This window comes from Cricetulus griseus, assembly GCF_003668045.3.
Source record: "Cricetulus griseus strain 17A/GY chromosome 1 unlocalized genomic scaffold, alternate assembly CriGri-PICRH-1.0 chr1_0, whole genome shotgun sequence".
NCBI classification, from domain to species: domain Eukaryota; kingdom Metazoa; phylum Chordata; class Mammalia; order Rodentia; family Cricetidae; genus Cricetulus; species Cricetulus griseus.
The window spans coordinates 51,204,664-51,225,694 of NW_023276806.1; the positions used below are offsets into that span (position 1 = coordinate 51,204,664).

The 21,031-nt window shown below is 39.1% G+C and overlaps 1 protein-coding gene across 1 annotated transcript in view; it reads left to right on the forward strand.

Annotated features, from left to right (window-relative positions):
• Positions 1-2,877: 2,877 nt before the first annotated feature.
• Rap1a (RAP1A, member of RAS oncogene family) overlaps positions 2,878-21,031 on the forward strand; it is a 72,343-nt gene continuing 54,189 nt past the window's right edge. The window contains exon 1 of the mRNA XM_027393884.2: positions 2,878-2,992. The gene's annotated coding sequence lies outside the window, so the exon portion shown is untranslated. The remainder of the gene's footprint in view (positions 2,993-21,031) is intronic.

Here is a 21,031-nt window from a genome sequence, read left to right on the forward strand (position 1 = left end):
CTCACTTATTTGATTGTTTCCTCAGGGAATATTCCTTTCCACAGGGGTTCACTGCTTTTTACTTGGCCTCTTTTTTTTTTTTTTTTTCAAAGTTAAGTTCCAGAGTCTGTCAGCTACTCTCTTTCCTACCTCTTATCTCTCTATCATTGATTTGCATCAGCAAAACTCCAAGCAACGGAGGGCATCTTGCTGACAGATCTCAGTTTTGGTGTATGAATACCAACTTCAGAGAGAGGAGTAAAAGAAAGCACACAGACCTAATCTTCATCCATCCATCCATCCATCCATCCATCCATCCATCATCCATCCATCGGCAGCCAACACACACTGCACTTAGTGCAAACTGGGAAAAACTATACACAAGGAGTGGGTGGGTAGGTGTGTGTGTGTGTGTGTGTGTGTGTGTGTGTGTGTGTGTGTGTGTGTTACGTAGAGGATTGACAAAAGGCACCACTCCTAAGGGAGAACAATTAGAAAAGTAACCTTTTCCCAAAACTGAAATGGTCCTCCAAGGTACTCAGCCTGGTGAGCAAAACAAGGACTAGCCTTTAGCTCTCACTGGTCTCCTCTGCTCTGCATTGGCCTTTGCTAACTCACATACGCAACAGTGTCCTGTACCTTTACTGCAAAATAGTCTGTGACTGGAATGTTCTTGTTCCGGTACACAGCCAGCTCCTTCAGCACTGTGCTAGGACCTGTTGCTTCTTAGTTCCTGTCCTACTCTAGTTACCTCCTCTTGTCTCTTTACCATAATGAGGAAGCATCTTTTAAAGACCCTCCTTGGATCCCCTACGCTGCCTGCTACTGCCCATCCCCCAGTTGCTAGGCTCAGCAAGCTCTTCAAGAGCGCTATCTTCCTCGCCTCTCATTCCCACAACACACCCTAATCAGACATTTCCCATACGATAACACTGAGAGTGTTTTCACCAAACCCTCAGAAAACTTCATCAGGCCAAACTCAAGTCAACGGTTAACTTCTCAACTCTTGGCTAGGGATGTGGCTCAGGGTGGAGCTTGTGGAGCTCGTGCAAATCAGGGTGGTGGGGGTAAGGACTGTGGGACTGGGCATGGAGACAGAGACTCAATTGTCTTCTTTGATATTTCAGCAGCAGGTGATGTGACTGACCATCCCCTCTTTCCTAAAACAACTCCCTACCAACTTCTTTCTTTCCTGGTGTTCCTCTAACCTGACTGCCAGCTCTACTTCTCTTTAACCTCCTCTTCTGTAGTGTCTCCTGGTCCTGTCTTCCAGCTATGCCCCCTCCTTGCGTGAGCTTATGCAAATCTGAGGCTCTATGTCCTGAAGGTTCTCAAATTTATATATCCAGATTCATACTCCCATTGTTTATTCAATACCTCCACTTGGATGGAAAACAGGCAAAGTAGAAGTTTTTTTTTTTAAAGATTTATTTATTTTTATTTTATGTATATGGGTGTTTTGCCTTCATGCATTTATGTGTACCACAAGTATGCAGTGCCCACAGAGGCCATAAGAGTGCATCAGATTCCACCTGGAACTAGAGTTATAATAACCTGTTGCTAACTGAGCTTTCTCCAGACCCCTAAAATAGAATTCTTGAATTTTCCTTTTGATTTGCTCTTATCCTATCTTTGCTCTCACTAAATGATACCAGCCAACAGGCTCCAAACCTAAGAATCATCCATAATCTTTTTGTTCCTTCCAATGCTTTCTCAAGTCCAACACCAACCTAATTAAAATGCATTTAATAAAACTAATATAAACAAAATCTAAAATAGGGGGAGGGGAGGAGAGGAGGGGAGGGATAGGGAGAGGGAGAGGGAGAAGGGATTGACATGTGAAGCAAGCTTGTTCCTAATTTGAACTAATAAAAAAATTACAAAAAACTAAAATATCAAAAATAAAAAATAATCTAAAATAAAATAACACCTTACACTCTGCTGCCACTCTTGTCCAAAGTGACAAGAACAGCCACTCACCAAACTGCCCCTGTGGACATTTGTGCTTCTATCGTGTATTTCTTATACACAGCGAGACTTACTCTAGTCCCCAAAGAGCTTGAAACTCACTAGGTAGTCCAGGCTAACCTCAAACTTGTGGCAATCCTCCTGCTCCAGTCTTCAAAATACTGGGATTACAGGAGTGAGACACCACACCCTGAATAATGCTAACCTCTAAAAACACAAACTAGATACAGTCATTTGGGGCCCACCCTCTCCTCAGGGCTTCCTATGGCCATTACAATAGACCACAGGCTCCACAGGGTCTAGTGTGTATAAATCTAGGAGTCTCACTACTCTGTTCTTTGGCCATAGCCTTTGTTCATCCACCCTTCCATTTGCCTTTTGCCATTCATTTAATATGGCAGACACATCTCCACTCTGGGTTTTTTTGTTTTTTTGTTTTTTTGCTGATTTTCTCTCAGCCTCAAAGTGATGTTCCTCTCATGCAGACTCTGGATTTGCTAAACTTGCTTCTTCGGAGAATGAGCGAAAGTGTGCAAAGCTCCTCTGGTGGCCTGTGATTTTTGCTACTTGCTTATTGTTGTGTTCCTTCTCCCAGCTCAGGAAAATGAAAGCTCTAGAAAGTGACTTTCCCTGTATATGCCTAGACCAGAGTCAAGCACCTATTTGGTGCTCAACTAGTAACTGCCAAGTGATTGCATCCCCTCAAAATTCTCTTCTCTCTGAATTTTTTGGTCCTTCCTCATTTCAATTTTTGCTTTAACCACCTCCTCGAGGCGAGGCCCCAGTTGCCTTCTGCACACTATTCTTCCACAGTCCCCATCCTTTGAAGCGCGGCTCCTTTAAATAGACACGGGAAACCGCGTCCGAGAAGGCGGGGCCCGGGCTTGTGGGCGGGGCTTGCGTGCTACGTGCGTGCGCGTTCCGGAGGCGCCGCCGCCGCCGCCGCTCCCGAGGCCGCCGCCGCCCGCCGCCGCGCAGTGCCCGAGCCCGAGCCGCGGCGGAGAGGAGGGAGGAGGAGGAGGTGGAGGAGGCGCCGGGCCGCGGGGTGAGTGCGGGGCTCAAATGGGGGGCGCGGGCTGGCCGCGCCTCGGTGACCTCTTCATAGCCGCCCGCGAGTCCCGGGCGACGGCCCGGGGGCTGGCGGGCGGGAGGGGCCGCGGCTGGAGGCCGGAGCCAGCCACGCCCGCGGACCGAGGCCGCCCGGCCGGGCCTGCGGGACCGGCCGCAAGGGGCGGGCCGCGAGAGGAGACGCGTGTCCGCGCCCGCTCCGAGGTGTCGTCCCCGGGGCCGGGGAAGTGCAGTGCCCTCCGTGCGGCCTTTGCCCCGGCCTCCGAGCGCTGACACCTCCGCGTCCCACTCCGCCGCCAGCCAGCCGGGTTCCCGCCCTCCCTGCCCTCTGTCTTCTGCGGCTTGCCATGTGTTCGCTTTTGCAGCGTTGCTCTCCTCTCTGGTTTCTGCTGCTTCCCTTGCATTTTGTCAGGGTAGAGGCCACGGTGTGATTCTTGTCTTCCTCCCATCGAGGGTGTGTGAGGCGTGTCGGGGTGGTGGGATCGTGGCTTGTCTCACTCAGAAAGTTAAGGACAGTGTCTGCGGCTGAATTGTGTAATCTGCTGTTGTAAGGAGAAGAGTAAGGCAGGACAGTTGTGCCTAAAAAAAAAAAATAGATCCCTAGATTTCCTCACAGGATGGAAAACCAGAGTTTAGGGGACCTTTGATCCTTTGGAAAAAGAACTAACGTTGAGGAACAGTGTGTTGCCGTTGGGAAGGGAAAATCGTTTTGTCGCTGCTTTGAAGGAAGTACTGTGTAAGAAATGGAATAAAAGGGCAGGAGGTTAATGGGCCAAGCGTTACAGGTACCAGCCACTGGTTTCTGCTTCTTGGGTGGCAGAAGATCCGTTCTGGTTTTCTTAGAATCAAAGTGTCGACCCTCAAAATTAACCAGGGTAGCTTGCCTTCGAAAGTAGGCAGTTACAAGAGATGATGCTGGAAACAGGATTTGGAAACTTTCTTTGAGTTTCCTGTCAGAATGTGTGGGGGTGGGTATGCCTATGAGTAGTTTTTCTTTTCTTTTGATGTAATTGAATTCTGCAACACTTTGATATAAGTGCTAGATTAGGCCCCAGATTCCTTTCTGTCTTTATGCTTTTCTGTAACACTTTGTTTCAAAATTAAATTTATATTGTTGAATATGCTTTCTTAGTGTGGTGTTTCAGTGAATCTTGTTTAGCTTCCTTGACACTTCATATTTTGTTATGATTGTGTTCATTTTGTCAAGGATTACATGTGTCCCAACATTTGTTAAATGAATTGAATGGTTCAGTTCAGTGTCTGATTTTCATCTCATATCTTTTTGAGAGGTATCTTTATGTTAAATGTTGCATTTCACTTCCATTAATTAAAAATGTCATTCTTAAACTGATACTTTTGAGAATATGGGCTCTTTTTTTTTTTTGCCCAGGAAAAACAAAATAGACATTTATGCACAAAATTTTGCATTCAGTTTCAGGACTCCTCTAAAGTCCCCCATAGACACTTATTTTAAAAGTGAACTGAAATCCCAGATATTATTCAGTTTCTTATTAGAACTTTACAAAAGTGTACTTTTTTTGTGGCCTTTGGTTGTGATTGTGTCTTCACCTGAACTTCTGGGGATTTGATAACAAGGTTTAAGAGTGATTGTCTTACAATTTTATGTTCTCAGTAACCACCACCACCCCCAAACAGGTTTCATGTATAAGTCAGTAATGCAGTTGAAGAAGACCTTGAACTTCTAATGCCTCTACTTCTAGAGTGCTTGGTTAGGTATGTGCTTCCATGCCTGGTGCATGTGGGGCTGGGGATCAACCCCAGCTTCACACATGGTAGGTAACCGATTTATTAGCAGTCATTTTGTTTGTAGTGCTGGGGATCTAACCCAGAGTTACAAGAACAGTTAGTTGGCAAAGCACTTTACCACTGAGCTATATCCCCAGTCCTAACCCACAGTCATTTTAAAACCAATACTCCCTAGTATCCTTTGGCCCTTTAAAATCATAATTATGACTAATTAGGCTTTTACATGTAAATCTACTTTTTAGTAATAGGAGAATTTGAAAATCAAATAATTTCTTTTTCTCTCTTTCAAGCTTGTTTATATGCATGGTTTTCGTGTAGTTAATTATGAAAATATGCCATATCAGTTCATTAAGCATGTTTGCTGTGTGGCTAAAACAGAGTTCTTGCTGTCATCCCATCAGTCATGAGGTATAGACCATTCATTCCCAAATAAATGTAGAGTGCCAGGTGATGGAGCTGTACAGAAGACAGAGGACTGGTGCGGAGCTAGAGGAAAACACTGCCAGCAAAGACCTGAGACTGGAGCAGAGACCTGGAGGAAGTGAGAGAGGGATGTGTGCTCCCTTGTGTTCAAAGAGACCCCAGGAAGAAAGGCTTCTAGTGCAAAGACCTCAGAGTGTACATGGCCTTTTTGAGAGCAGCTAGGAGGCCAGTGTGGTCTAAGAACAGTAAACGGGGAGAGAAAGAGGGCTTGAGATTAGAGAAGTAACTGGGACTCATATAAAACTTTGGATCCCATAGTAAGACCTTTAGATTTTACTTTGAGTGAAATGGGGAACCCTTGGAGGAGAAGAGAGACCTGATCTGACCTCAGAACATTATTCTGACTATAGTGTGGAAGCCAACTTGGGTTGGGGAAGACAAGAATAACGTGGTAGGGACTGAACCAGGTCCTTCCACATGCTAGGTAAATGCTGAATAACCAAATTATATGCTGCTCTTATGTCTTCATTTTTGACCTTTCAACTATTTTTAAATAGTCCATCTTCTTTCTGTTGGGCATGTAGATATCCTCTCCTCCCCATTAAGATAACAATGAAATCTCACATTAGTCTAGGCAATGTGTATTTTCCTTTTGGAGTATCCTTGTGATGTATTTCTCAAAGAATCACAGTATGTGAATGGACTTATCTAGTATATGTCTAAATTGCCTTCAAAGAGTTGGTTATCCTAGTTTCAACAGCCATAGTTGTTGAATGTAAGTTTCATGACAATTTCGATTTCATTGGGTGTTCTTAACACAAACAATTGTTTTGGTCACCAAGTGAGATCTTTTAGACAGGTTGAATTTAGCTCACCTCACTCTTCAGCTTATAATCACAGAGTGCTAATTGTTGGGAATACAGGTAAATTAGAGGGCATTTGCTCTCAGGGAACTTTTACCTTGGACTGTGTTTTATAATCCAATAGTGAAATAACTCCGAGTCTTCCAGTGTTTTCTGTTACTGTGAACTTTGTCAATGGATGGTTGATAGTCTCATATAAAATAAGCATCTAGTTGTTCGTTCTGGCAGTTACTTTTTCTTATAAGGAGTTTTTTTTTTCTGGCCTCTGTAATTTGTTTATGTCTTTGATATTTTAGACTCTTATATGTTTGATAATAAATTACCCTAAGTAGTCCTTGGTTAAGAGCAGTTGAATTTTTAAATTGTTGTAGTGCGTTATTATTCAGAAAATAAACTGTTGTTTTGTTATGTAAGGTCTGCCTTGGATCTTTGACATTTTATTTGGTTTTAAGAGGAGGGTGATACCACTGTGTTTTCATAGAAAATTATACCGCCAAGACTTTGTTCAGTGTTCTGGCTTTAGAATCTAGATGGCTTGACTTGGTCTGAGCCAAAGCTGTGACATCTGTACAGGGAGGGAGAACAGCTGAGTTCCCAGAAAGCAGCTAGCACTGTGGCATGTGCTAGAGAGCCGGGGAGTGTTCACCAAAGCTCAGTTTTCAAGGCTCCTGCCTCCAAACGGCTCTTTTTTTTTTTTAAGATGGTCAATAGCAATAACTTGAATAAAACATTTATATTTTATTATTGTGGTACATTTAACATTATGAACATAAACTTACTTCCACCTAATATTCTTTCTCAAATTATTAGGAAAGTTCCAGCATAGTTCAAATATTTTATGTTCATTTCAATGTCATGAAATTACTGAATTATTTAATGTAGTTTTTTATCTTGTAGAAAATACTAGCATTAAATAGAAATATTTAAGCTTTCATGTGTTAATGAAAGGAAATTGAAGCATCCTTTGTTTCTGTGTGTGTGCATAAAATTTGGTGATCACAAATAATTTTTTGTAACTATTAATATTTTATACATTTAGGATAATTTACATTTTGGGTTTTTTGTAGTAATGGTTATGGGTTTGCAGTGAGTGATCATGGCCTCCCTCCCGGAGCATATAGTTTTGAGATGACTGGTTAATTTGTCTCAAATACCCCTGATGAGTATTGAACCTATAAGGTTAACATTATTCACTATTATGATGTTCTGATCAGCAAAGTAGCTCAGCAAAGAACTGTGCCACGCTCTCTTTTCTGCTTGAAAATAGGCCTTTCAGAGTGAAGGATACAAAGTGCACTCACACGTGCATTGATATAAAAAGGGAAGTTGTGTGATTATTTAAGGTAAAACTGAAACAAGAAATGGTGTGCTTTTATAAGAGGAATAAAAATAGTTCTTTTAGTATTATTTTCAGAAGTACCTGATGTGCACCTGGGAGATTAACTTGTTTTATGAATAAACTTTAATTACTATACAAATGAATGACTTTTTAAAAGACTCCTTAACTTATTTAGGGCATATAAATTTATCATAAATAAATCTGAAAGAATTTCTTTATAAGTCACTCTGATTTTGCCAGTTCTGTATTTCTAGCTTATTTAGTTCACATTGATAGGGAGTAATTCAAAGTATGGGATGGCAAAGTTAACTTAATTTTATTAAGTTAAAATAAAACATATAAATCATATGTTTGGTTTTAGGACATAATAACATTTAGACATATTTTCTAAGAATATTAAAGTTCAGATAAATAGTAAAAGATGCTTTTGAATTAGTTAGCACTTTAAAAGGCCTCACTTTGAACTAACAAGTACTACCAAACATGCTACTAATCAAAGTCATTAAATTTTTTTAATGGATGTGTATATTTTGCATCAGTGTATATTTGTGAACCACGTGTGTGGCTGATTCCCAAGGAGGCCAGAAGAGAATGTCTGACCTCCAGGGCTAGAGTTGTAGGTTGTGAGCCATCATGTAGGTGCTAGGAATTGAACCTGAGTCCTCTGGAAGAGCAGTGTTCTTAAGTACTGAGCCATTTTCCAGTCCCTTATTCATGTTTTTTTTCATTACTGTTTTATACCAACTTACTATACCTGTGGGGGGGAAATTGTTCAGGATAAGATTGTGCTTTAGTTTTCAAAGGCAAACTATAGAGGTACAGAGACTTAGGTGCCACTGTTAGACAAAACCGTGATGGCATTGGTGCTACTCCAAGAGAGTGGTAGGGAATCGCTTCTGTGTAGACTGCCAGATGTGTAGCCTAAGAGCACATTCATTCACTGTGTTTTCAGTAATATTTTAAGATCCATTTGTAAATAAAATTCATTTTGTTCTAGACAGGTTGGTGGTGATATTATGCAACATTAAGACAGAAAGTACTATTTTACTTCTTGTAGTAGTTGACATTTTTACTAATTTTACAATTTCATGGAGTTTATAATTAGCCCAAATCTAGTAGATGTGTTTGGAACTAACCTTCCGGATTGAATGTAAAAGTATTGTTATACTTTCATTAACAGACCTGTTCAGCCATTGAACCGATGTTTTAAATTAAATTTTTAAAAATTTAAGTTATTTTATGTGTATGAGTCTTTTGCTTGCATGTATGTCTGTGCTCCAAATGAGTGTCAATTGGAGTAAACCAGAAGAGGGTGTCAGATCCCCTGGAACTGAAGTTATGGATGGTTATTAGCCACCACATGGGTGCTGGGAGCTGAACCCTAGTTCTCTGGAAGGCCAGTCGGTATTCTTAACCTCTAAGCCATCTTTCCAGTCCCTAAAACATTTTTATTACCTGTATTTATGATCTCTGTGTATGTTATGCACAAGCCATGATGCATGTGTGGATGTCAGAGGCCAACTTGTAGGAGTTGTTCTCTCCTTCCTCAGTTGTTCTCTCCAAGTTGTTCTCTCCTTCTCAGCGATCACACTCTTCAAGCATCTTTATTTGCTTAGCCATCTCAGCTGAGATGTTTGAGTCAAAATTAAACTCTTTGTTGAACACATGTAAATGTGTATTCTTTTTACCAGAAGTTTATAGTCTAATAATCTATGTATTTTCTTTGTTTTTTTTTTTTCTTTTTTCTTTTTTTGGTTTTTTCGAGACAGGGTTTCTCTGTGTAGCTTTGGAGCCTTTCCTGGTACTCACTCTGGAGACCAGGCTTGCCTTGAACTCACAGAGATCCGCCTGCCTCTCTGCCTCCCAAGTGCTGGGATCAAAGGCATGCTACCAAGGCCCGGCTAATCTATGTATTTTCATAGTGGATTAAAATAGAATTACAACTTTTAGGTAAAATTCTTCTTACTAGTTAGCTATTTCTGTGTATTTGTTTTCTAACAGCTTTTTAGCATTTGGGTGTCCGTTAAATGGTAGGCCTGTGCAGCTTTATAGATACTATTCCTTAGTTGTCAAAAATATAGTAACATAAAAATACAGACTGTGCTGTAGCTCAGTTAGTTCTCAATGCGCGCACACTCCCTACCACATCATCCTGGAGTTGTTTCTTTGTTAAGCTAGCAGTTTTTTTCTCTGTTTAATGTCAAAGTTTGGGGTTTTCTTTTTCTGTAGAACAGATTTTTATTATTTTTTCCCTACATTGATTAAAATCATCCTGTGTCACTAAAATGTCTACTTAAGAGAGAGGTATGTGTATAGACAGAGTGCATCAGTTTACATTCTTACTGAACAGTGGGAGCTTGCCAGTTTTATTTTCAAGTTTCTCCCTCCTCAGGACTAACTGACATGCTTATAAGAAACAATAATACTACATTTAGTTTGCAAAATGAGGATAGTTATTCTGGTTTTTCTGTTTTGTATGTTGTAAGTTAGAATTAATTTGACATTCATTTTCAATAGTCATGCATAGAAAATCTGCTTAACTGTGGTGCTTTTGGTGGGATTTTGGCTGTCCATTAAATGGTAGGCCTTGAGCAGTTTCATAAATACTACCGAGTTTTGGATAACATCCTTTATACAATCTAAAAGTAAACATAAGCATAATAGAACCTGGCAACAAAACAAGGCTGATGTTTCTTTGTCCTGAGAAATGTAGTTCCTATTCCAACTAATCTTTCCTTTTTACCTTAAGGATTGTTTTCAGTGAATATGGCATCCCTCCTCCCCTTTAAGTGTGTGTGTGTGTATGTGTGTGTATTCAATATTACTTTGTGGCAAATTTTGAAAAGAATGTAAATGTAAAGAAGAAATCTAACATTATTGATGATACTGTTACACAGAAAAAACTATCAGCAGTGTTTCAGTGTGTATTTTTCCAGGTATTTCTTTTCCTATACAGACTTCTTTCTATAAAAGTTAGAATTGTGCCTTATACTATTTAGGTATTACTTTTCCTGTCTGTATGGAATGCTGGTTAGAGCTTTAAGGTTGATCTTTATCATGCTATTATTTTAAATAATGAAGAGACATTTTTGTACATTTATCTTTGATTGCATTTGTTTTTGTCTTTTCCTTCCTTCCTTTGCTTTAGGCAGCAGGATAGATCCCTATTAGAGTCTTCATGGTTATGTTGTGGAACACCATTATTGTGTATGCATAGAAATTATAGTTCTTTTGAAAAAGTTAGTTGCAGTGAGTTCCTTTAATAATATTTTAGGTGAATGTGATTAGTGACAAAGGAGATATTGAAGTTGCAATTTGAACATTGTGGGTTTTATTAATTAGTGATTGTTTTCAGATTTTTTTCTCTAAAATTACCAATGTGAGAAAGTTTATTTTGTTTCAAAGGTGTGTTTTGGGGTGGTGGGGTACTCACATTGTTCTGACTTAGCCATTGTTTACAGATGGCTCTGGAGTTAGACAAGCCTGGTCTATACAACCTTGCTTCATCACTAAGTGCATACATAGTTTTAGGCAACTTACTAACTTGATGATTTGATATTTCTGAACATTGGTTTCTTTATTTTTTTTTAAAGATTTGTTTATTATGTATACAGCATTCTGTCTGCATATATGCCTGCAGGCCAGAAGAGGGCACCAGATCTCATTATAGATGGTTTTGAGCCATTATGTGGTTTGCTGGGAATTGAACTCAGGACCTGGAAGAGCAGCAGCCAGTGCTCTTAACCACTAAGCCATCTCTTCTTATTTTTAAAGGATAATAATAGTTCTACCTACATCATAAGTTTTTTGAAAAGGTTAGAATAACATTTAAGACTGCTTGATTTATAATAGACATTTAATAAAAAGCCAGCTATTTTTATTAATTTTTTGTCAGTTTCATAAGGGGGGTAATCTCACCCCCCCTTTTTTTTTACATGAACGAATATAGATGCAAATGAACTGTAGTGTACAATGACTTGAGAAGAGAGAGAGGTAGACATGCTTTGTGTTAGGAATGGCATGTGATTAAGTTAGAAAGTTCAGAAGATGAAGGACAGAATAGTAATTTGACAGAGGTATAGACTTTATCATGATCGTTGGTAAATGTAGAAGAAATATGGCTTGGTTTTTTTTTTTTTTTTTTTTTTTTTGAGTCATTGGGTGCAGGGTTGATAAGGAAAGACCTGATTCTGGATGTAAGAAGTTTTAATATGAAGACTATTACTTGACAAAAGCATTTGTTGAAAGGAAAATATATGGGGGCTGGAAAGATGTTTAGTGATTAAGAGCACTAGATGCTTTTGCAGAGGGCCCAGGCTTGTTTCCCAACACACATATGACAACTCATATTGCCTGTGACTCTAGTCCAAGGACCCCAACACCCTATTCTGTCATCTGTAGGCACTGCATGCATGTGGTACACTTACATATATGTGGGCAAAATATACATACACATAAAAAAATCTTCACTGGGTGTAGTGGGAGGAAGAGACAGGCAGATGTTTGATCTACATAGCTAGTTGGTTCGAGGCTAGCCAGGGCTTCATAGTGGGACTCTTTAGAGTTCAGAATGAATTGAGACAGGAAAAGATGGGAAGCAGGGAAGTTGGTTTAATTTAATAACAGATAAGGCTATATAAATGTTTAGTGGAAAACAAGAGGGAGGATTGGGGGAGTTACTAGAGTCACTTTTGTGAAATTCTGTGTGTCAGGTTTGAAGAAGGGATTCAAAAGAACAAGTATTGAATTGAGGATCTAGGCTAGACAGAGTCAGATTATCTTTGAGAAGGAACAACATAGTCTTGGCTGTTACTACCTTCTTTAAAAAGGTCAGAAAACTTCTTTCATGCCACAGGCAAATAATAACATTTTTGTTTTTTCTAAAACATGTGCAATTTGATACAGAAATTTTATTTGTTTAGTGTTGTGAGTTTTTAGTTTAATTAATAGGAAATTTTCAAGTTTATACTTTGTTTTTTTGTTTGTTTGTTTGTTTTGTTTTGTTTTTTCGAGACAGGGTTTCTCTGTGGCTTTGGAGGCTGTCCTGGAACTAGCTCTTGTAGACCAGGCTGGTCTCGAACTCATAGAGGTTTGTATTCTGGAGATATTGTAAAACTGTTCAGTGTAAGGTGGCATTCTTTTCCACAGGTTAAAACTTTTTTTTTTTTTTTATGATCTTATTTTAAATGTATGGGTGTTTTGCCTGCAGGTATGTCTGTGTACCACATGCATGTCTGGGGCCCACTGAAGCCAGAAGAGGGCACTAGATCCTTTGGAACTGGAGTTAGAAATAGCGCTAAGCTGCAATGTGGGTGCTGGGAATTGAGCTCACATCTCCTGGAAGAGCAACCTGTTTTCTTAACTGCTGAACCATTTCTCAACTCCCTCCACCCATGTTTTTTTCATTTTTTGTAAACGCTACCAGACTTGACAGCATCTTTTAAATGAGCAGTTATGGTATACACACCAACTTAGAAGTTGAAGACAGTCAAATAAAGAGCAACTACAAGAAAGGGAAGTTGAGTGAATGGCCTTTAGAAAAAGTATTACTTTAAGTATTCTCATTCTTCTCTCTTTCTTCTTCTTCTTCTTCTTCTTCTTCTTCTTCTTCTTCTTCTTCTTCTTCTTCTTCTTCTTCTTCTTCTTCTTCTTTTTTAATGAGCTTTCAGATGCCAGTTTTAGTCATGTTAGTACCTGACTCTGGTATTTTTCACTTGGCTGAAAATAAGTATATAGGTTGATCTGACATTTGATATTAATCTATCTGACTAAGAAAATAAATTACTATTAACTGTGGATTTGCTGCTCACTATTATCCAATTGAAAACCAAAAAACCTTCTTGTAGTTTTAAGATGTTTATATTTTTTAACTAGTTATTTCTCATTTCTTTCTTAAAGTTTTTACCCCAAGTATTGTCTAGATGGAGAAATGAAATCTAAGGTGCTAGAAATCAAAACCTTAGACACTGTATGGCCAGGCAGATAGATGCTCTACCATTGAGCTACATATTTACTTAGTCCATTGTTAATTTTTGTTCAGTTCTCTTCCCTTGTAAGTACTTTAAATTCATGAACAAGTGTAGCAGTAGTGTTAGAGATTGTGTTTATTTTTTCTGAATACTTCTTATATGTTGAGACTGCACAATTTCAAATCTATTAATGTAGATGGTATCTCATTTGCTTTTTAAGAATGTTTAGAATATTGATTTATTGTCACAAAATTCAAGATTCCAGTTGAGTCTGTTTTGAATAGGTTTGGGGTTATTTTTGCCTGTTTCAATATGTCAGAGCTATGATAGTTCTTTTAGGACTGATCACTCCTTCCCACCCTCCAGCTATGGTTAAGAGAGCAAGATCTTTCTGGATTGGGCCATCCTGGCACTGTCTCCTCTATGGCCTGTTTCCTGTGTCTTAAATTCTTAGAAACCTACTTATATTTGGCTTGAAAAATAAATTATTAGATCAACTAGCTACCAGTTAACTGTATACTATAAGGATTCCTCAATTAAACTTTCTTTTGTTTTAGTTTTAAGAGGTAGGATCTCATTATGTTGCCTAAGCTGGTCTTATATTCCTGGACTCAGTAGTTGTCACTGTCAGTGTTTGGCTTATTTGTCCAATTTCTTTTTTCTTTTTCTTTTTGTTTTTTTCGAGACAGGGTTTCTCTGTGTAGCTTTGGAGCCTATCCTGGCACTCTCTCTCTGGAGACCAGGCTGGCCTCGAACTCACAGAGATCCGCCTGCCTCTGCCTCCCGAGTGCTGGGATTAAAGGTGTCCGCCACCAATGCCCGGCTTATTTGTCCAATTTCTACATGAGGTGACATGAAGTATTTGAAATAAAACTCTAACCTTTGTATGCCAAAATTGCAAAGCAAATGAGTAGGAAAAAAAAAATCACACAGGACTGTGAGAATTGGTTTGGATTTGTGGATAAATACAAAGGGAAGGCACTACTCACCACCTTCCTGTATGGACAAATAGCTAAAACACGTGAATTTGAAGGCAGTGTTGCTAAGAATACTAGCTAAAAATCATATCTGTAAACAGTAGTTTCTTTTCTTTTAATGCACCTCTCTCTCTCTCTCTCTCTCTCTCTCTCTCTCTCTCTGTGTGTGTGTGTGTGTGTGTGTGTGTGTGTGTGTGTGTGTGTGTTCACATGTAGGAGCACTGGCACACAGAGCCATAGTTCTTGTGTGTGGAGTTGGAGCCCTTTAGTGTTGGTCCTCACATAGAACCTTGTTTATATAGTTTTCTTTTGGCATTGTGTATGTCAGGCCAGCTGGCCTATGATTTGCCTTTGATGATTCTCCTTCTTCCATAGATATACTGGGATTACAGACACCTTGCCCAGTCCAGCTTTATATGGATTTTTGAGATTTAACTTAGGTTCTCTCATCTGCTCAACTGAGCCCTCTCTCCAGCCCTATAAAATACATCACTTTTTTTTTTTAAATACATCATTACTGTTTTCCCCATGGGTCTATAGAGATCAGAATAAATTAAGTAATGCAAAAGCCTAATAAAATTGTGTGCTTTTGGTATGGTGGTGCACACCTTTAATCTCAGCACCTGGGAGGTAGACTCAGGAGGATCCCTTTGAGTTTAAAGTCATCCTAGTTTACATACTGAGACCAGCCAGAGCTATATAACTGCATAGGAGATGTTCTGTCTCCAAAAAGAAAAGCATTGCTCTCCTCCCCAGATTGTGTGTTTGTGTGTGGTGTGTGTATTTTGAGAGAGATGTATGTATGCAAGTTATTGCATATCTTTCCTGTATTTTTTAATATTTTATTTTTATGTGCATTGGTGTTTTTGCCATGGGTGTTGGGTCCCCTGAAACTGGAGTTACATATGGGTATGAGCTATCTGTAACATGGTCCTGGGGAATTGAACCTGGGTCCTTTGGAACAGCATTCAGTGCTCTTCCCTTGAGCCATCTCTCCAACCCTGCATCTTTCTTCTGGCCAGTAATATGTAGACTCAAGTCTTTGAGCCTGGTTTCTACCACTTTTTAACTCATAGTTAAGTGGCAGACTGGTTGCCGAGCATGTGAGAGCATAGTGGGTTTGATTCCTCAGTCTGGGAAAACAATGTTGTGTATATTGGGGAAAACTTAGCATTTCATTACATTAGTTTTAAGTCTGAAAAGTCTAGAGTTCTGGTTAGCCTTGACTTAATCTGACTAGTAAAATATCAGTGTACTTGGTACACTCTTTAAGGGTATGGAATCCATGTAAAATAAAAGATTCTTTTCATAGAAAGGCTAGAATCTCCTTGGGAACTTACGGAAGGGAACTAATATTTCTTTGATGGTAGACCTCTTAACATTCCACTTAAACTGTACAGTCAGTCTCAGAAGTGGGTACTGGTTGTCTTCATTAGCTTAATTGTGTTGCGATAAAGTCATGGGGGGGGGGAGGAAAGTGTTATTTCACCTAACAATTTTCTGCTCAGACTCCATCACTGAGGGGAGTCAGGGCAGGAACCTGGAGGCAGGAACTGAAACAGAGGCCAAAGAGGAGCACAGGCTTGCTCCTCCTGGCTTGCTTAGTCTGTTTTTTTTATGCAACTGTGGACTGCCTGCCCAGGAGTACATCAGCCCACCTACATCAATCATTAATCAAGAGAATACACTATAGACTTACCTAGAGGCAATCTGGATGGAGGCATTTTCTCAATTGGTACTCTTCTTGCTAGATCACTTTAGCTTGTGTGGAGCCATCCTCAACAAGGACAGTTTACCCCTTGTTAAACCAACACATACACATTCCACTATTAAACCATTAACTTTACTGTCTTGTTTTTCAAGAGCTCATCTTAATATCATTATCAATATAAAACATTCCATTTTTGAAAGTCATACAATCTTTAAGAACTGACATTAAAAGTTGTCTTTAGAATATCCAGTCCTTTGAAGTTCTAAGCCTTTCTAAAACATCCAGAGCATCTCTAAAATATCCAAAGCTACTTTAAAGTATCCACTTTCTCTCAGATTCCTAAGTCCCTGTCAGATTTCTGTGCCTCAAGAATTCTAAAGTCTTGTTAACTGTGGGATCTTGTAAAACCAAAAGTAAGTTCCATACTTCCTACTTCATGGGGGAAGAACCAAGGCACTGACACAGTCAAATGAAAGCAGAACCAAACTTTAACAATGTAAAAACTTCAGTGCTTGTCATCTGGGACACACTCATGCTCCTCTGGGCTCCAAAGGGCTGGACCACTTCTCTAGTCCATCCTCTGCAGCACACACAGCTTGTTTCTTAGGATTAAGGCCAGGTCCCCTCCAAGGCAGCTAGGATATCCTAAGTGCTGGGATCTTCCCTGCAGCTGGGCTGAGCTTCATCTGTAGCCTCTCCTGGGATCTCTTCAGGACTCTAAGCCTGCTATATGGTGCCAAGCCTCAACTTCTGTCTGTGGGGTTCTCTTCATTCTGAGGCTTCTACTGCAACTGAGGCTTCACTTTCACCTATGGCCTTTCTCACAGTGCCAAGCCTTAGCTGCTCTCCATGACCTCTTGATGCCTTCAAAACTAGTATCACCTGGGAAACTCACATTACCAATTTGGGTGGCCATCAGGAAGTATAGCCTTGCCCCACTTTGGACTATAGCTTCTCTAATTCCAGGAAGTTCTGGCACTCTGTTTTGGCCCCCGCCAGCATCAGCACACTAGTGGTGCACATACAGCAGATGCATACACATATAAAATAAGATTCTCTCTCTCTCTCTCTCTCTCTCTCTCTCTCTCTCTCTCTCTCTCTCTCTCTGTGTCTCTCTCTCTGTGTGTGTGTGTGTGTGTGTGTGTGTGTGTTTACACATATATCAGGCTTGCTGGTCCTCAAGAGTCTGGGTTTTCTACTGTCTCTACCTCTTATGTTGCTACAGGAATGCCGCTGACATTACAGATACGCTACTGCATCTGGTTTTGTTTGTGATCTGGGGATCTAACCTTAGGTCCTCACTGTTACTCATTCAGCTATCTCCTAGGCACCTCCTTATAAGCCTACATTATTTTCATATCACTTAAAAAACTTGCTATTTTGAAATGAGGTGATGGAATAACAGTAGTCAAACTATTGTACAGTCAACCTTAATTTTCACCTCACACCTGCCTGTTGCAGTGGTGTATGTGTGAGGTGGGGTCATACGCTTATTTCTTCTCTCAGGATATTACACCAAATAGTTTGTTGATCAGAATCATGAATTGATTATTCTAAAGCATATAATTTGGCAGTAGAGTTATCTAAATACATGTATAATAGAATTTTTCCTTAAATCATGTCTATACTCAGGCAGAATAGTAATAGGTCTCTAAATATTCTAGCATTTCTAATCCTTCAAATTAATTTCAGTGAAGGGATGTTGATAGAGGATCTACTGTAGGAGAATACTTGGCATGTGAGAAAGTTGCTTTGCTAGACATAGGTAAGAAATTTGTTGTCACAATCAGAAATAAAAATGATGAAATGTCAGCCATGAGGAAGTAAATTAATGCTGAAGGATGAAGCATACCTGGTTGGGCTGTTGTAGCTTTCTGAGGCCTTCAGAGAAGTGATGATGCATCTGCCACTGTTTAAAGTGTCAAAGCAGGAAAAAAGTTATTTAAAAAAATTATAAATTATCCATAAAAGAGTTGTCTTTATATGAAGAACCATCTCCCCTCCTTTCCATCCTGTGGTTAATTTTCACAGTATATTAAGTTACGTTTTTAGTCACATAATGCTACTGTGTTTTGTAGACAGCAAACCATAAAAAGTCTCTGATAGCAAGGGAAGAAAGCAGATGACCAGTGCTGTTAGGGTTTTCACTGCCATATTTTGCAAAATAGGCATTATTATAAGGTTCAGCATTCAAAGAAATAATAAAATGCCCTAAATTGTTACCTCTAAATCATGGGATTATGGGCAGCATTTATTTTGATGTAGGACCACAGTGGCCCTTAACCTCCAGATTGCTGACATTCTAGGCCTGCATCCTACTATCTCTGATTCGTTACATTCTTTTAACCTTTTATTTTAGGGATTTTATACATTGTTCATATATTGTATATTCAGAAAATAAAAGCTTTAATATGAATTTATTACAGGGTATAAGATTAATAAATCTTTAAAGATGAAGATTCTCAGATAACAAGTTAAACACTGTACATAATTTAATAGATACAGTATTTGAAGTGGAATTATCAGAATTTTTATATGATTAGAATTTGTGATAAAACTAAACAGGAGCAAAATTTACTTGCTAATTTCTGAATGTGAGGATTGAGAGAGCTGGAAAAGGTCAGTGCTTACGATAGCAAGCCTTGGAAACTCCTATCATTGCAGTTGCCCCAGTTACATTGATTTTTACCACTTTATAGGTAACTGTTAATTACAGAACTTGACTTTATTCACATAAGTGGTATGCTAAGTTTCACTCTGAGTCATTTGATAATGTATCTATGAGCAACAGAAAGAATATTTGGCAAAAATTTGCATATCTTTTAGTTTTCTCATCTGCAAAATGGAAAAAGAATGGTTTCTATACTTTAAGCATGATTGAAAGTTAAATAAGAATGCCTGGCATACAAAAAGCAATTAAACTTTATTACTGCCGCTATAGACATTGGAGTAGAAGATCTCTAGAGACTGGAATTGTGTGTGGAGGTCAGAGGTCAACACCAGGTGCCTCGCTCATTGGCTCTCAACAGTGTCTCTTTATGAGCCTAGAGTTCACAGATTCAACCAGCCTGTCAAGCCAGTGAGTTTCAGAGATCTACCCATCTCTCATACTCCTACAATGCTGAGCTGGGATTACAGATGCTGACTGCTGCATGCATGGGTACTGGGGACCGGAGCTTAGTTTCTCAAGCTTGGAAGGCAAGCACTTTACTAACTTAACTATCCCCAGGCATTCCCCATTAGTTAGCAGTTACATTTGCGCAGGGTTTTTTTTTGTTGTTGTTTTGTTGTTTTTTGTAATTAATGTATAAAATATATTTCTGGAATTCATATTTTAACATTTTAGAGCTAAAATATTTAACATGGAAAATCTGTAACACAATATAGACAGTGTTGGATTTGTGTGTTTAAATACTCATACATTGCATAAGATCTGGGGTAGATTCAGGAAAGCCAGCTACGCTTTGCTCTGCTTGGTGCTCCTCAGATGGTTGTGATGTGATACTTTTCCAGTTTCTTTCTCTCCATAGTTTTAGTTTTAAAATTAAATGTGTGTGTGTGTGTGTGTGTGTGTGTGTGTGTGTGTGTGTGTGTGTGTGTGTGAAGAGAGAGGGGTAAGTGTGATGGGGAGAGTGTCAGGGGTAAAGATTGATTTTTGTGTTATGTTGCTTTGACCTGTCTATAACTTAGGATTTTCTGCCTCAGCCTCCTGAATAGTTGTGATTTTAGACACAAGCCACCATATCTGAGTGGTACTGTGCTTTCCCAAGCAGGGTATGTTTTATTTTTAAAGCTGTAGAAATAAAAGAGGACATTTTTCATTCAATAATAAAATTTAACGTCAACTTCTCATTGTTTATTCATTTTTACATTTTAAATTAATTAAGTATACACATATATGTAGCTCAGACTCAAAAGTTTTAACAATTTTTTTTTTTTTTGAGAAAGTATTGCTGGAGCTGTGTCTCAGTGTAGAGTACTTGTGGATCATGCACTCAATTCTGGGTTTGAACCCAAGTCATAATGAAAAAAGAAAAGAGAATGTACCAGTGAAGCGTAGACATAGTGAACATTTGCTGCTTTGTGTGTATCTGTGCTTTATATAGAAAGTAGGGTTTCCCTATGGAAGGCCTTACCCTCCCTGGGGAGCAGAAAGGATATGTGATAGGTTAGGTTGTTGTGGGGGGGAGGAAAGGTAGGGGAGGGAGAGGGAACTGGGATTTACACGTAAAACAGTCTTGTTTCTAATTCAAATTTTTAAAATGTGCAAAAAGAAAAAGAAAGAAAGTAGGGTTTATTTTTTGCCTCGAACTAAATTTTCTGCCATGGAAAATGGATTCAATGAGCTAAAAGAAAACAGAAAACAACAACAACAACAAAAAAACCTTTAATTTTACCTTCTAGCCTGTTAATATTTTGGTGTATAGCTTTCTCAAAGATATATGATGTAGTTCTTTCTTTAACAGAAGCCAAATCAGATATATAATACTTCATGTTCCCCCTTTCATGACAAATACATATTAAGTTTGTTTTTAGCAGGCAAATAACAGATGTATAATTGCTATTTAAGTGATTCCCTGTAGTTTTTTTTTTTCCCCTAAAAAAGTTGCTCAATGAATATCCTGGTTGATTCCCCCCTCCCCCCAATCCATCCTTAGTTACTTCTGCAGGATAGTTTAAAAAATACAAATTATTTATTGTGTGTATTTTAACATTTTTAGTAATAGTAGAAATTCAAAATCCCTTTCTCCCTTTCTCCAAAGACAATCACCATTAAAGTATTTGTCTAGCAGTTAGTTTGTTTTTTTCTGTCTCTCTTTTTCTTTCTGGTTTTTTTGAGATAGGGTTTCACAGTGTAACCCTGGCTGTCCTAGAACTCACTCTGTAGACCAGGCTGGCATTGAACTCAAGAGGTTTGCCTGCCTCTGCTTCCCTAGTGCTGGGATTAAAGGCATGAGCCCACCCAG